This window comes from Micropterus dolomieu, linkage group LG01 (genome assembly GCF_021292245.1).
Source record: "Micropterus dolomieu isolate WLL.071019.BEF.003 ecotype Adirondacks linkage group LG01, ASM2129224v1, whole genome shotgun sequence".
Lineage (NCBI taxonomy): Eukaryota > Metazoa > Chordata > Actinopteri > Centrarchiformes > Centrarchidae > Micropterus > Micropterus dolomieu.
The window spans coordinates 49431831-49448324 of NC_060150.1; the positions used below are offsets into that span (position 1 = coordinate 49431831).

The 16494-nt window shown below is 42.6% G+C and overlaps 1 protein-coding gene and 1 long non-coding RNA gene across 2 annotated transcripts in view; both read left to right on the forward strand.

The window, feature by feature from the left end:
- The window catches only part of LOC123968066 (NACHT, LRR and PYD domains-containing protein 12-like), a 583923-nt gene that overhangs the window by 405444 nt on the left and 161985 nt on the right, over nucleotides 1-16494 (forward strand). The gene's annotated exons all lie outside the window — the stretch shown is intronic.
- LOC123968630 lies at nucleotides 7036-8913 on the forward strand. Its single transcript, XR_006824504.1, has 2 exons — nucleotides 7036-7361; nucleotides 7758-8913. It is a non-coding gene; the product is annotated as an uncharacterized LOC123968630 (long non-coding RNA).

Sequence of the window (16494 nt, forward strand, 5' to 3'; positions counted from 1 at the left end):
CTGCTCCTCCTCTCTGTGTCCTCTGCATGAACTCTGCTTGATCATGCCATTTCTTCCATAACCTGACTTTTATGGAATAAACTGGTGTTGTTTGTGCTCTGTGCTAGAAACAGGACATTCTTACTGTGATGGACTATATTGACGTATGTTTTGTTATACAATTTGCACAAAATCTGCTTCTATATTTTACTTTGCAGGTATTTTTGATGATATCTCACTGTGCTCCCTCCCTTTTCTCCCAAAGCACACGAACTTGCTCACACACACACATGTGGCTGGGCAGTTAGATACAGAAAGGAGCACACACACTCAGAGCTGTAGAGTTTTAACACTGTGATCCTAACTTTACACTATAAAATAACACTTTAAATGATGACAATGTAGAACACCATTGCTCTAGTAATAAATGATAACAATTTAGGCTATAATGCTCCAAAATAATTCACAACAGTTAATTTGTCTTTAGAAAAGATATAAATTCAGGTATGTGTACGTATGATGCAAATTAGCGACAACAGGCATAAATCACAAACCAGGGCTTGCAAAAGGTTCTTAGGCTCGTATCAAATATGCACCAACAGGCATTGGGGGAATCCATGTGCTATCTTGACTTGCAGTCTGCAAGGAAGACGTATGATGCAAATTCGCTACAATCGGTGTCAAGGGGTTAAGCCTCGGTTAACAGTAAGCCAGTGAAAACAAGATTTGGCTTGCTGAAACATCTGACAAACAGTTACAGTGTCTACATTTCCAAGGTCAGTTAAAGTACTCGCCATCAGTCCAAAGATCACTGAATTTGCAGGGAAAAGAAATATGAGGAGTCCCAGCATGGAAGTTAAGCAAAGTGCTGCTGTGGATGGAGGCTGGAACTCCATATATTTTAGACATCTAAAAAATATTTAAAATATTTGCCTCACCAAGGCCTGCACTGGATTGGCGATCGGTCCAGGGTGTACCCCGCCTTTCGTCCGATGGCAGCTGGGATTGGCTCCAGCCCCCCGCGACCCTGTACACAGGATAAGCAGTCTCCATCCTGGCCTCAATCTCGGCCTCAATCTCGCTCTGTCGGACCCTGTACCATCACCAAACAGCTCCTCTCCGGTGGGGCAGACTCCGATTTGCAGTCCAAGATGCTATGTGTTGCTCTGCCTCCCTGCTTACCTGTCCACAATCAGTTTAACAAGTAGCCAGTCCTCTGTCCTCCAGTAGTCCCTGTGGGGGGGTCGCACAATCAGTGGCAGCTGTTTCTCATCAGCTCACTTGATCCTCAGTCCAAAACCAGTAAAATCAACACCCGCTAATTATACTGTATGTTGTGCAGCAGTAGGTGAAGTGTGGACCACGCTGTGAAAATGCCATGTAAATCAAATAATTTTTGTCAGAAAGGGCTTACTTCCTGTTACCAGTGGGTGGCATTATGACGTTGAGTGAATATTTGCATATAGATGTGTTCAGGGCGGGACACTTATCAACCATGTAAAGTTTGGTATGGATCTGAGCATGTACACTGAAGTTATTATAACTTCCAGTTTAATGGTGAACCGTCAATCTTTGACGCCACGTCACAGACACGACCATGGACAAAAACTCACAGATAGGAAAAATTTACACTGTCAATACTTTTAAAATGCACAGTAGAAAAGTCAAAAGTCAATCCAATTAATTCTGTAGGAGGAGTTCATTAAAGAACGGAATTTATAAAAGGCCATAAATGGGCTGTAATAAAACATCAGTCAAATCAAAATTGCTGACTTCCTGTCTGTTTTCAGGTATGGCTCCAATAGGCTTTTTTGTGCGTCTTGGGATGATACATGTACCACAAATGTTGCGTGCATGTTGGTGATTCCTGATTCCAGCAGGTGGCGCTATGAGGTTGAGTGAATTTTGACATGTAGATGCGTTGAGAGTGTGTCTCTTATCAAATGTGTGGATGTGTTCAGGGCGGGAAGTTTGGTGCAGATGTGAGCATATAGACTGAACAACTTCATGGATATATTGGCTGTTACATGTTCTTAGAGAATATAAGCAAGACACACGAATGGCATCAGATTGTGGGCAGGTAAATACGGAGTGACACTTATACATTAACGGCATTTCAGACGATGGCGTGTAATACTTATTTTTTCCACTTGGGGGAGCTCAGGTTACATGACGATAGCTTGGATTAACCCTAAGACAATCTTTGCTCAGGAGCTGTGGAATTTGGTTATCCATCCATCCATCTATCCATCCTTTATCATATCCTTTCTAGAGGAATTGTCAGAAAGTATTGTGAACAAGCATTGGTTACACATAAAATGAAGGAATTTCATTAACCTTGCTGAAAATGAAAACACTGCAAAATTAACTTATTTAGAGGTAGGAATTGTTAAGTCCCCCTTTGGCCCCCCTGGCTTATCACGTTTGCACATCAGCTAAAAGAACAGACGGGAGTGGTGTTTTATGGCCCAGCCATTCTATGGGAAAAGGGGATCAGAAGTCCGGTACTTTGATGTCCTGAGGCACCCTATAGGGAGAGAGATCGGACACTTCTTTTTGCTGTCCTGCTAAGTGTCTATTGACACCTTTACGGCATCTTTAAGCAATGCATATCTGATTGAGTCTCTGCAGACCCTTACCAAAACCCTAGGCGATGTCTCTAGCATGTCAAAAGGGCAACCTCCAGGGGAGGAAAACTTTCCTACCTCCCTCCTTTTTCTCAGAGAGAGAGGGAAGGGATTTTTGAGTCTCCAAATCATTTGATATGAAATGCACAAATCCACACTGTTGGTACACTACAGTCGCAAGCTCGCAACTGTGTGTCGGCGTATCTCCACAAAGTGGGTGTTGTTAACTCAGCTCTGAAAAAATAGTCTGCAATACGAGAGCAAATGTAATGTAATAAAGTTAATAGAGTTTTAAACCTTTTTTTCACACATTCGCACACCAGTTTTCAGATCACCATTTACAAGGTTTCAAACCTAGAAAACAAACTAATACACTGGGAGAACACTGACAAATTTGAAACTCTGAAAAATTGTTTGTGCAACATTGTAAAAAAAAGTTCTGAAGAACAAAAACTCAAAAACAACAGTGATTGCAGAGATTTTATTTGGTAAAATTTTGAGTTTTCAAACACTTAGTTTCAATCTTTCATAAGTTTGTTTTTTTTTTTGATGGCAGGATATTCATCCCATACTGGTTTGCTGCTCTGACAAAGATCACAGCTCAAACAGTGGACAACTGATGCAGCTGTGCAACAGGTCATATTTAACTGACGTCGCTTTAAAATGACTGTTCCGAGGCAAGGAGATCTCATTTCATTAAATGCCTGTTTCCTTGACTCCTCGCTCCTCGGCTCGCATCTCGGGTGGGAGGGACTAAGAAAAATGTGGGAAATTAAAAAAAAAGGCCCACAGACTACTTCAGAACAAAACAGCAAGCAAGGCAAGACACATGGACCGAACAGACTGACAAGACTGACAAGTGGACTAAAACTAGAACAAACAACGGACCAGGATGACGGAAACAGAACACAGAATATATGTAAAACCTATGGAAAACATCAAACTAGTAACTAGATCTAAGACTGATTTTTTGCCAATAGTATCTCGTTGCGTGCAGCTGAAGAATGCCCATAGTGACACGCAGCCCACTGAAGGTTTTCATTTCTTTCGCTGTAACAGTCGAGTTTGTGTTTATTTGCTTTTTTTGTGTTTTTTTGCGTTTTTGAGCTGAGACTTAAAACATTTTTAAATAAAGAATTCTGTAATACATTGCCACACTGGAAGTGTGAACATGTACACACTCAACTGATCTAGAAGAGACTCTCCCTCCTACAGAGAACACAGAGACACTGAAGAAGCAGGCCATCTGAACCCAAAGCCAGGATAAAGAGGTTCAGTGAATGTGTCGTGGAAGGTGTGGAGGTGGATCAGTGTGTCAGAGGAGACTCTGTAGAAGGACAGAGAGCCAGCAGGACAGTCAACATACACTGCTACTTTGTTAGAGGAGGAGGAGGAGGAGGAGGAGGAGGAGGAGGAGGAGGAGGAGGAGGAGGAGGAGGAGGAGGAGGTTGTTCTTCTGTTATTGTGCCAGATAGAGTAATGGCCATCATGAGAGCAGAACAGATTCCAGGACTTATCATTCTCTCCAAACACACAGTCTTTACTGTCTCCTGTCCTGCTGATTCCTCTGTAACTCACTGATATATGAACGTCTCCTCTCCAAATGACCTCCCAGTAACAGCGACCAGTCAGACCATTTCCACACAGCAGCTGAAGCCAAGTGTCAAACCTATCTGGATGATCAGGATAGAACTGATCCTCCTCCACATGTGTTGCTTTCTTGTTGTTGTCAGACAGTTTGATCCATCTGTTTACTGTGTTTGTGTCGAGTGTGAGTTCACAGGAATCTGATGGAGAGAACGAGACACAATACAGCAGCAGTTATTTATCGATCATCTTTTCAGTGATTGGCACTTTGATGATGACGACGTCAGAGCTTTGAATGAGTGATGTCACAGTCAGAAGATGGTTGAATCTGTGCTGCTTTGTTTTGATGAATCAAATGAAAAACACACTTACACTTCCTCAGACCTGGTCTCAACCATCGGACTCCAGCAGGCTCCACCCTGAAAGGATGAGGGGGGTCAGAGCAGCACATCCTCTTTCAGCATCAAACATGGACAATACACTCCTCTCATACCAACCTGTTCTCACTCCCAAGTTGTCACATATGGATGCATGGTCAAGACCCCTTTGGGTCGTAACACACTAAGGAGTCCCTTAGCTTATGCGGCCCTTAGTTTCACTCACCTGGGGAAGCCCCGTAGCGCTCTTTTTTAAAAAAAAATGCTGATATGTAACAGTAAAGGAGTAAGGAGGTGGTTGGGGTGGATGGGTGTTCCAGAAACCTTTCAAGCAGGAGAGCTGTGTTCATTTCCCATGTGAAACAAAAAGTTATTCGCTGAGAGTGGCCTACAGGATGTTGGTGTGTGTGAAAGAGGAAGACAATATTTGATCAAGGGATCAAGGGACTCACTTTAAAAGCAGTGCATGGAGTGAGAGCCCAATTTCTGTTTCTATCCTCTTTAGGGATCCAAGCAGCAAAGCCTTCTTCTTCTTCCTTTCTTTCTTTCTTTCTTCCTTCTTCTTCTTCTCCGCTAAAAGCATTTGGGCAGCAAAAAATGCTGGACGAAAACTCACCAAAATTGGCTGGTAGGTTACAAATTCCACCCACTACTCAGGCAAAATAAATTGCACTCAGAGACCTCATGGTGGCGCTATAACAATCAACTTTATGTTTTGGCAATTATCTCAAAAACAGCTATGTTTAAAATCAAACTTCTTTCATCATTTTAATTTCTGGATTCATCTGCATCTTTGCTCCTATGATCCTAATACCTGTTTTTGCGAACTCGTCCCAAATGGTTTCGCCAAATGATTACGTGCAATTGTACATAAATGCCTGTAAATCAAAATTGGCTTAAGATATTGTAACCAAAAGTGACGCATCTGATCAGATGCTCGGCCCAAGCTGAGCAGTCCTGAGATATTCTACACTTACAAATAGTTTATACCTCGTAATTCGCCGCATGGATTCATACAAAATTCGGGTTGTACCATCTAGGGTCACTACTCAGTTACTGCATAAAATTTGGTAATGATTGCTCAAAGTGGGAGTAGCTTATTAGAACAAATGTAAATTTCTAAACATTTCTCATTCCAAACTTCAAAAAATCTAAGAAAATCACCCGTACGTCCTAGAGAGCTGAAAAATTTCACCACATCCACTGATATGAGAAACGTTTGCCTCAGTGCAACCTATGGTCAATTCAGAAATCAGTCACTCTATATTTTTCAGTCAGACTTGCTGACAATGAGGTTTTTAAGATCATAGTAAGTCTAAAGTCTTGATTTTATTTGGATCCCGTGACACTTATTTTTCTCTGCTCAAAAATGTTGGTGCAGCTTAAACTTTACCTGACATGAGTGAAATGTTCAACCCACCCGCGACATTTTGTGTTTCCAAGGTTTACATATAATCTCAAGGTGATGCTGTAGAGATCAAGTTTGCATTTTCCGCAATTATCTCAAAGTCCAAATTCATCACTTTAATCTCTTAAGTCATCTGCATCTGTTCTTCTACTCTGAAAATGTCAAATGTTGCAATGACTTGCTTGGATCCCGATCACTGTCGCTTGTGTGTATTGTGTACTGTGGTATATATAGTTCTAGGTTAGAGCTTTTCTTTACATTTTGTTTCGGTTTAGGGAAGTTTTAGGTTGTTTGTTGTTTTGGGTACTGCTCATCTCTGAGTAAAATTAAAGCTGCTGGTTTGTCGTCAGTTCTTGCTTTTGTCCTGTTATGTCGTGTTAGGTAACTTTATTTTGTTGTTCTTGTAGCTCTACTTGTCTGGTTGGCAGTTATTCTTTTGTGGTGGCGGCAAACATGGAGTTTAAATTGTAGGATTTTGCTACTAGTCCATCAATTGATAAACTAGATGAGTAAAAAGGCTGATTTTAATGGGGAACGTTTGATTTGCAGGTGCCACCCAGTCTTAAAAATCAGGAGTTAAGAGCTCCTATGCTTAAGAGATCCGGGTGATCGTGAAACTGAGATTTTGACAAACTTGGATGCACGTTTGGTGCATCTGTCTGATTCTGCCAAGTCTGATAGAGATGATGTTGAACCTCAAGCCACTGAATGACTTGCAGAAAAGCAGATTATGTTTTAATGTTTTTGTTTAGATGGAGTTGTAAGCAGGGGTGCCACAGGGGTGACTTTGGGATGTCAGTGTCTGTTGTGGAGCAGAGTGGGGTCACGCCCCCTTGTTAGAGCGAATGGGTCACCGGTGTGGGTGTGGGATTGTTTTGCCAGGTGTTCCTTTAAAAGCAGACAGAGACGAGCAGACAGGAGAGGAAAATTGGGGGGGTAACGGGGCACAGTGAAGAGCGTAGAGTTGCGGGCAACAGAGGACGGAAGGGTGAGAAACGGGGGGGGGAACGGGAGACCTGGGGAGGAGACAAGATGGCGTTGCGGCCTTGAGGACGGAAGAAGAGTGCGTTCAGGATGGAAGAATTAGGGAGAGGGACAGAGGAAACGACAGCGGAGCCAGAGGAGGGAAGCCAGAGTGAGGAAGTAATCGCCACAGACAACCGCAGACGGAGAAAACAGACAGAGGCCGAGTGTGGACTTCAGTGGAGAGAGTCCACCACGCTGCTGAGGAGCAGAACCTCCTGGGTCAACACAACAGCCCGGAGCTACCAAGAAGACGTTGCGAAGTGTTGGGAGTGAGAAGCGGCCTTTGTGGAGTTGCGTGGGGGAGGATGCCATAAGAGACACGAGGAGGGGTAGGAATTCGTTCCCCCCTTCTTCTCAGTAAGTACCTCTCCCACGTCTTTTTATTTTGGTTACATGCTGTGTATATTGTGCCCAGTGGACAAGCTGTCGCCTTTTAGTTTGTTTTTTTTACTCGTAGTAATTGAAGGAGCGAGCCTAATGCCGTTACAGACTTCCGGACCTGTTTTAAATTGTACCCTGTGTGTCACGCCACGAAGGAAAAACCAGTAGCTTTGCTTGTGTAACGTTATTTGTGAGTGGTTAGGGGTTTTGACTTATGTTCTGTTTTGCACGTGTGATTTAGTTGTTTTCTTGGATGTATATTTTTTCATCTTTATTGTTTTATTTCCTATAAATTAATTACTCAAGCAGAACTATTGTGGAAGAAAGGACTGTGCGTAGCTCTGTAACTGCCGTGAGCATTCTGTCGTTTAGGCTGGTGCTGGCCACTGCTGAACCATATAAAGGAGCGAACACTGAGAGCAACAGACAGTAGACGGAGAGCCGGCGGACTGAAAGAAGGGATTTCAAGGACAGTGACCGAGACGTATTAAGGCTTGGCCATTGACTCTCACTAGATGTTTTATCATAGATGATTTAGAACCCCTTTTCCTATTTAGGTCTTTTAACTGTTTATTTTTGTTTAACTTAGTAAATATGGCTTTCGGTGGGTAATATAAACAGTACTGGTTTGAGCCTGTTCCCCTGCAGAATCCATATTTCATATTTGAGGCCCCCCGGTAGACGGGAAGGGTGTCACATTAGTGAGCTCATTAATCAGACCCTTTTTCAGGACTTCCCCATGCAGACCAATGTGTTATGTCATGATGTTGATGTGTGTGTTCATCAACCCATAAAACAGCATGCCTATCATGTCAATCCGACAAAACGTGCCTTAATGCAGCAGGAGGTAAAATATCTCCTTGACCACGGTTGCGCTGTCTCAAGTAGTAGTTCTTGGAGTTCCCCTTCACTTCTTGTCCCTGACTAGACCCCGTGTTCCTGTAATGATTATAGAAAAGTCAATGCTGTTACTAAACCAGATTCTTTTCCACTCCCATGCATGGATAAACAAACAAACAGCTAGTCAATTGTGTTTGTAGGGCATGGAGCCTCCCTGAAGTGGCAGACCAGTCTCTTGCCTGCACAATGGAGGAAAGCTGCCTTGCCTCTTTCTTTTATATGCTAGAAAAGCTTTTTTTATGTACATGACCGAAGTTTTGTTTCAAAGACTATGTTAATGTTAGCTTATATGAAAGTGTTATTGGGTGTGAGGAGCTAACTGGTTCTGTTAGATCAGTTTTTAACAGACTGTGTGTCACTTGGTGTAAATATTATTTATTGTAAATATTTAGTTTTTTTGTGTTCTTTCCTCCGGAGAGAAACTTTTGCTGTCATTGTAAATAGCTATGTGTTTGTTTGCTTTACAGTTAAATTAACAGTTTGGTTTCTGTTGAACTAATTGACTTTGCTTTTGTTTGACAAAAACAGTTATTGTCTCAGGCCAGTCTGTATGTTTTGAATGGAATGCATGTTGTGAAAAGCCTTTAAAAAAGGAAATGGTAAAATAAAATGAATTGTGTTCTGATTAGAACGTCTCTGATTCTTCCTCCTCCATGAACCTGTGTGTCTTTCATTTATCAGTGTTGGCTTAAATAAATTCCCCAGGTGGCGTAGTTTGGTTAGAAGAGCTGAGTAACACAGCTGCTGGACACATGCAGGGAGACAGAAAATTGCCAACACTGTGAATGCACAGGCCTAAATAACAGATGTAGTCTATAATAATGTATTGATTTGATGTGTTCTTATGGCGTGGCGTGTATGACAATTTTAGCCTCATTTCAGCGTTTCCACATTAAAAGACTCGGCCTCTGAAAAGCCTAATTGGTTGTTCCACCTCACTTTTATGAACTTTGTCACTTAAAATGTTCGTTCATCGTTTCAAAGTTTACTTCTAAGACTGACAGACAATTCCTTTAACATGCAGAGATCTGCCCAAACTGCATAAATTATTATCAACAGGCATTTATCATGTTTGTTCCTGGAGAAGTTCTCCCACACAACGATCTCCTTTGTATGAGCAAAGGGAAAAGGCTTTCTAAATCTGTGATTGTTCATTTAATACTCACATCCACCATTAACCAAAAAGACCTCCTCTATCAGACTGACTGTCAGGCCTCTTCATACCTGAGTGTGTCCAGTCTCCAGTGCAGATCCTCTAATCCCGTAGACAGCAGCTTCACTCCTGAGTCTCCTGGATGATTGTAGCTCAGGTCCAGCTCTCTCAGATGGGAGGGGTTGGAGCTCAGAGCCGAGGCCAGAGAAGCACAGCCTTCCTCTGTGATCAGACATCCTGACAGCCTGCAAACACACAAACCAATGGACAGGGCAGATCATCAGGATTCAGTCAGATACAAGAAGAAACTATCTAAACATCAACATTAACCATGTCATTGTAAACTTAATGTTACAGAGTCTACAGCAGGAGTGACCTAACTAGTGACTGTTTTAAATAATAGCCAGTGGTGAATTAGAACAACAAAAAAAATTCATATTTCATCTTAAACTACTAGCAAGTCCTGTCATTGCTCTTGTGACTGTTTGATTGGAATTTTGGCTGCCAGAGCTGATTGCGGCTGTTATATATATATATATAAATATAAAAGTACAACTCTTGTTAGATATGGTGTAAAGCAGAGGTCACTAATAGGCGGACTGCGGCCCGGATCCGGACCCAGCTGCTGTCCTCTCCAGACCGCCGACCTACAGCCGATTTATTATTGAGACTTACTACCTCGTGATGGAGCGTTTCTATTTTAACCTTCTAGCATTTACTGTACTGGTTTAGCAGCACAAGAAACTCACAGACCAATCGCATGTGCTCCAATCGTCTCATGTGACGCTGCCCAGCTTGCAAGTCAAGTCTACGAGATTCACCAGAGACGTTTTGGAAACACACACAAATTGAGGAGACGAAAAAGAAAAGAGATTTCGCATGGCTTTTAATTAAGAATGTACAGATTCTTACATGTACATTCCTCCCACAGGCAGTTCAAAACCAGAATCTCATATCTCCAATGCTAGCTGGCGGGACAAACTAGAGCTCACGTTTCTCACTGAAAAAGAGAAAGTAGGAAAGTGGTAGCTCTATAAGAGGGAATGAAAGAGAAGAGGAGGCATTACAGCTGTTCATTTGTTATGATGTGTTGAGTGTTTATTATAAAATTGGAAAAGACTACACTTCATCACTTCAAGCTACACTTTATATTTCATTTTTTCTAAAAATTAGGCACTTTATTTTAGTTTACTTAAATTTAGATTTTATTATTAGAGTAGTTATTTATTATCCCTTCAATTTGATGTGAAAACTGACTGAAATATTATTTGATTTGACAGTCCGTTGTTGACTAAAAACATGTTGATACAACTATACGTTATGGTACTGAATAATAACGCAAGTTAGCCGTTTTGATGTTCTGGTCCTTTGCTTCGGGAAATTTTCTCTAACTGGACCTCTTTGAATTCTAATTGAATACCCCTGGTCTAAAGTGTCAGTATAGTGTGTTTGCACAATTTCGTGCAGAATGGACTTGCTGCCTTTGAGGACTTTGAAAAGAGCTTTGTGTCAATCGGACATACTGATGTCGAGATAAGAGATCACTTCATTGTCAGAGTCATCTAGCAGCTAAATAGATGCCAAATTTTGCACAGAACCTTGATGAGGCATGGGAAAGTTCATAATCGTTGTTCATTAGAAGCCATAGTTTTTATGTACAAATTTTCATTTTAATGAAAAAGACCAATGTGGAGACATAAGATCACATAATTTTTAGAGCCACCTATTGACCAACTGTCACCATATATACCACATAGTGTCTCGGTGGGGCATGGGAACTTACTGGCTGAAGTTTCATCTTAATCGGACAGACTATTTGGAGAAGTTACATTATTTGGTGCATTGAAAGCTTATGAAAATAATGTTTTGTGTAACTCATAAGCCCACCTAGTGGCCAACTGGCACCAAAGATTCAGCACAAACTCAGGGTGGCATGGTAAACTACCAGCCCAAGTTTTGTTAATCAAACAAACATATTTGGAGATATGCCATTTAAATTTACCGAGCCTTGGGGCAACCCTGTGGCAAAGCAGTGGGAGGAAGATTGTCCTTGCTACATAACAATGTAGGAACACCACGAGAGGTAGGATCTGAACAGGAGTGCTGTGCCCAAGATGCCCATTGCTGAGAGTGCAGATAGCAGAATCCTGTGATTGACTGTGTCAAAGGCAGCTGATAGGTCAAGCAGGATAAGAACCGAGGACTGGGCTGGAGCTCTAGCTGACCTTAGGGCTTCTGTTACAGACAAAATTGCCATTCAGTAGACTGGCCACTCTTAAACCTTGAGTTGGGTCGAGTGAGGGCTCTTTGAGCAAGGGTGTAACATTAGGAGATATGGATTGAAGGAGATTGGTAGGAATCGGGTCCTGTGGGTGTGTAGTGGGACGGCTATGGGTCAGGAGTTCAAATACTTTGCTGTCAGTGAGAGGGGTAAACGAGGAGAGTGAAGTACCATTGACCTGGGAAGACAGAGAAAAAGATGTAGTAGGACTGCTACATGTTAGCCTTGGTGTCAAACGTTTTGCGCTATTCCCGAGGGAGATGGAGAGGGACATGTAAAAGGACTGCTACATGTTTTGTTTTCTTGTGCCGTGCTCACAGAGTGGAAGCTGCCCAGAGCAGGAGTAGACAGTTGATTTTGGTTGATGGAGAGAATTGGCAAGTTATAGCCGTCACTTTGCCTTTGAAGAAGGAAGTAAAGGTATCGGGTTTGTAGGTGGAGATGGATTCAGTAGCACTTTAAAAGTGGAAAATAGTTTCCTTGACTCAGTGTCACTGCTACTTCTGTCATTATAGAACACAGTTTTGGCAGCACTGATGCTGGTTGAGAAAGAGGATAGGAGCATTTGGTAGGTCATTGTCCGTTTTTTTGCCATTTTCTTTCAGCGGCTCTGAGTGGATACAGGACGCAGGCTATCCAGGCATGCAGTGTAGAGCACAAAGATTGTGCGGCATTGATCCCGAGTGAGGAAAATGTGTTGAGGGGAGGTAAAGTGGAAGCTGCCACTGAGGCAAAGTGAGTGGGAGACAGGTTCCAGAGGTTGCAGCGGTGCTGGAACAATGTGCTTTTCCTGTTGGCATACCGTGAACTGAATGAAATAGTGGTCAGACATATGTAGAGGTGTGACTGTTGGGCATTCGGTGGCACAGTTTCGGACAAGAACGAGGTCAAACACCTTGCCAGCTTTGTGCGTCAGGGGGCTGAGAACTCATGTTAGATCAAAGACTGAATTAGAGACGGGACGTCTGCTGAGTTTTATTTGTCTAAGTGAATGTTAATGTCACCAAGGAAAAGTAAAGGACAGCAATGCTCTTGGATTAAAGACTGCAGTGTGTCTAGATCGTCGACAAAGTTATCCATTTGTTCTGGTGGACGGTATCTCACAATCACAGAGACCTTTACCGGAGCAGACACCAAGACAGCATGATATTCGAAGGAGGCATATTGATTCTTTTTGTGGTGGTTAAAAGTGTAATTGGTGGACAGCGCAGCGGGTGTATCAGAGTTTAAACTTGGTTATAGCACCACCTGCTAGCTGACACAAGTTTTTTGAAATGTGTTTAGGCTGCAGTATAACTTTATTGACAAAACAATAAAACATTTAAAAATGCTATTTCAGGGTGTCTAGCATTGCTGGTACAGGGTACCACACTGATTTGCATGTGTGGCAACTAGCCCCCTCGGCTTGAACGACTACAGTAGCGGCAAGCAGCAATGCTTAAGGTCCAAGTAGGTCACGAAAAATGCAGTTTTGACATTTTCACATTTGATTAAAGCAATGAAAAAATTTGGACTCTAAGCTAAATGATGAGATAATTGCAGAAACACAAACAATTATTTTTGCATCAACCCAAGGTGAATGAATGGCATTATATGTCACTGAATAGCAGTGTTAGGCAAGATATTTAGAAATTGAAATAAGTAACCTGTTACTTCCAAACTGCAAACACCGCAGCCTCTCAAACAAGATGATGCTATTCTATGTACAGTATCTCACAAAAGTACACGACTCAAATTCTCTGGTGGACTATGGTGAGGCTTATTCTGAGTGGAACTTGTCCTGTTGAACCGCTGTATGCAGCTCAGTTTCATGGTCTTCTCATAGCCTCGGCCATCTTTATGTAGAGCAACCGTTCTTTGTTTCTGATCCTCAGAGAGTTCTTTGCCATGAGTGGCCATGTTGAACTTCCAGTGACCAGTATGAGGGAGTGTGAGAGTGATAACACCAAATTTAACACACCTGCTCCCCATTCACATCTGAGACCTGGTAACACTAACGAGTCACATGGCACCAGGGAGGGAAATTGGCTAATTGGGCCTAATTTGGACATTTTCACGTAGGGGTGTGCTCGCTTTTGTTGCCAGCAGTTTAGACATTAATGGCTGTGTGATTTGTTATTTTGAGGGGACAGCAAATTTACACTGTTGTACAAGCCTGAAGAAATTACACTTTACTACAATGTAGTGAGTGTACAGCTTGTACAACACTCACTACATTGTAGTAAAGTGTAATTTCTTCAGTGTTGTCTCATGAAAAGATATGATCAAATATTTCCAAAAATTTGAGGGGTGTACTCACTTTTGTGACATACTGTATATACGGTATTTCAATCTCTATTCAATTTCTATCTACAAGTTTCACATTGCTGTGCTGCTGTAGTAGATGTTTAAATAAATTAGATGTAGAAATGTTTGCTGTTGAAAGCTTGTGGCTGGTCGAACAAAGTTTGAAACAAACGACAATGTCCTTTGCATTTCTGACTGTGACATAATAATGGCAATACGGACAGATGTCAAAAGAACCCCTATCTCACTCGCCACTCTTTCTTTAGCTCTTTGGCTGCTAGAACATCATAAGGTCCGATGCCACTGACCTGCCAGGCAGTCGCGCATTCACATCAAGGATGCGTTCTGGAAGCGCATTAATGTGGCAATACTTGGATTGGGACTGCAATATTATTACCCATTTTGGACATAGTAATACCTTACACTACAACTCACTGGGAAAAGTAATAATATTACAGTAACGCATTACTAAGTTTCTATCTTTAAGTTTCTAAGTCTCAAGGTTTCTGCCGTGCAAAGACTTGTTAGGAGAGAAAAAAAGAAGTGTTCAACCGATCCAAGTACAAGAGACAAACTTTGACTCACTTTGACCTCAAAGAGCGATTGAAAGGTCCATAGATATTGGCAAAGACAATAATAGAAAAGTTAGTTGTTCATCCAATAACATACATTCAGCCTTTAAAGGGTCATCAATTGGCTGGGTTACTGAATCCTGACCTCAGTGTTTCCAGTTTACAATGTAAACTCTCCAGTCCAGCAGACAGCAGCTTTACTCCTGAATCCTGCAGGTTGTTGTTACTCAGGTCGAGCTCTCTCAGACTTGAGGACTGGGAGGTGAGGACCAAGAACAGAGCTTCACAGCTTCTCTCTGAGAGGTTACAGTCATTCAGACTGGAGAAACAGCAGAAACAAAACAAGTATTAAGTTATGTCCAGTTGAAAATGTTATTTATGAGTAATAAATCCCACCTACAGAGCTTTCTTGGAGGCTTTGACCACTGGCAGCAGCCTCAGAAGAGCCTCCTCTGAAGCAGAGTACTTCTTCAGGTCAAACACGTCCAGATCTTTCTCTGATGACAGTAAGATGAAGACCAGAGCTGACCACTGAGCAGGAGAGAGTTCATCTGTGGAGAGACTTCCTGAACTCAGGGACTGTTGGATCTGATCCACTAGAGAACGATCATTCAGTTCATTCAGACAGTGGAACAGATTGATGCTTTTCTCTGCAGAGGGAGTCTGTTCGATCTTCTTCTTGATGTACTCGACCACTACCTGCTTGGTTTCTGAGCCACTTCCTGTCTGAGTCAACAGGCCTCGTAGGAGATTCTGATTTGTCTGCAGTGAAAGTCCCAGGAGGAAGCGGAGGAACAAGTCCAGGTGGCCATTTGGACTCTGTAAGGCCTTGTCCAAAGCACTCTGGTAGAAATGTGTTACTTCAGATTTATCTTTTATTGTTTGTTCTTCTGCCAGCAGATTGACACCAGAGTTGATGAAGGTCAGATGGACATGAAGAGCAGCCAGAAACTCCTGAACACTCAGATGGACGAAGCAGAACACCTTGTCCTGGTACAGCCCTCTCTCCTCTTTAAAGATCTGTGTGAACACTCCTGAGTACACTGAGGCTGCTCTGATATCGATGCCACACTCTGGCAGGTCTGATTCATAGAAGATCAGGTTGCCTTTCTGCAGCTGCTCAAAAGCCAGTTTTCCCAGAGACTCAATCATCTTCCTGCTCTCTGGACTCCAGTGTGGATCTGTCTCAGCTCCTCCATCATACTTGACATTCTTCAGTTTGGACTGAACCACCAGGAAGTGGATGTACATCTCAGTCAGGGTCTTGGGCAGCTCTCCTCCCTCTCTGGTCTTCAACACCTCCTCCAGAACTGTAGCAGTGATCCAGCAGAAGACTGGGATGTGGCACATGATGTGGAGGCTTCGTGATGTCTTGATGTGGGAGATGATTCTGCTGGACAGCTCTTCATCACTGACTCTTCTCCTGAAGTACTCCTCCTTCTGTGGGTCAGTGAAGCCTCGTACTTCTGTTACCCTGCCAACACACTCAGGAGGGATCTGATTGGCTGCTGCAGGTCGTGTGGTTATCCAGAGGCGAGCAGAGGGAAGCAGTTTCCCCCTGATGAGGTTTGTCAGCAGCACATCCACTGAGGTGGACTCTGTAACATCAGTCAGGACCTCATTGTTGTGGAAGTCCAGAGGAAGTCGACACTCATCCAGACCGTCAAAGATGAACACAACCTGGAACTCTTCAAAGCTGCAGATTCCTGCTTCTTTGGTTTCAGTAAAGAAGTGATGAACAAGTTCCACCAAGCTGTACTTTTTCTCTTTCAGCACATTCAGCTCTCTGAAAGTGAATGGAAATGTGAACTGTATGTCCTGGTTGGCTTTGTCTTCAGCCCAGTCCAGAGTGAACTTCTGTGTTAAGACTGTTTTCCCAATGCCAGCCACTCCCTTTGTCATCACTGTTCTGATTGG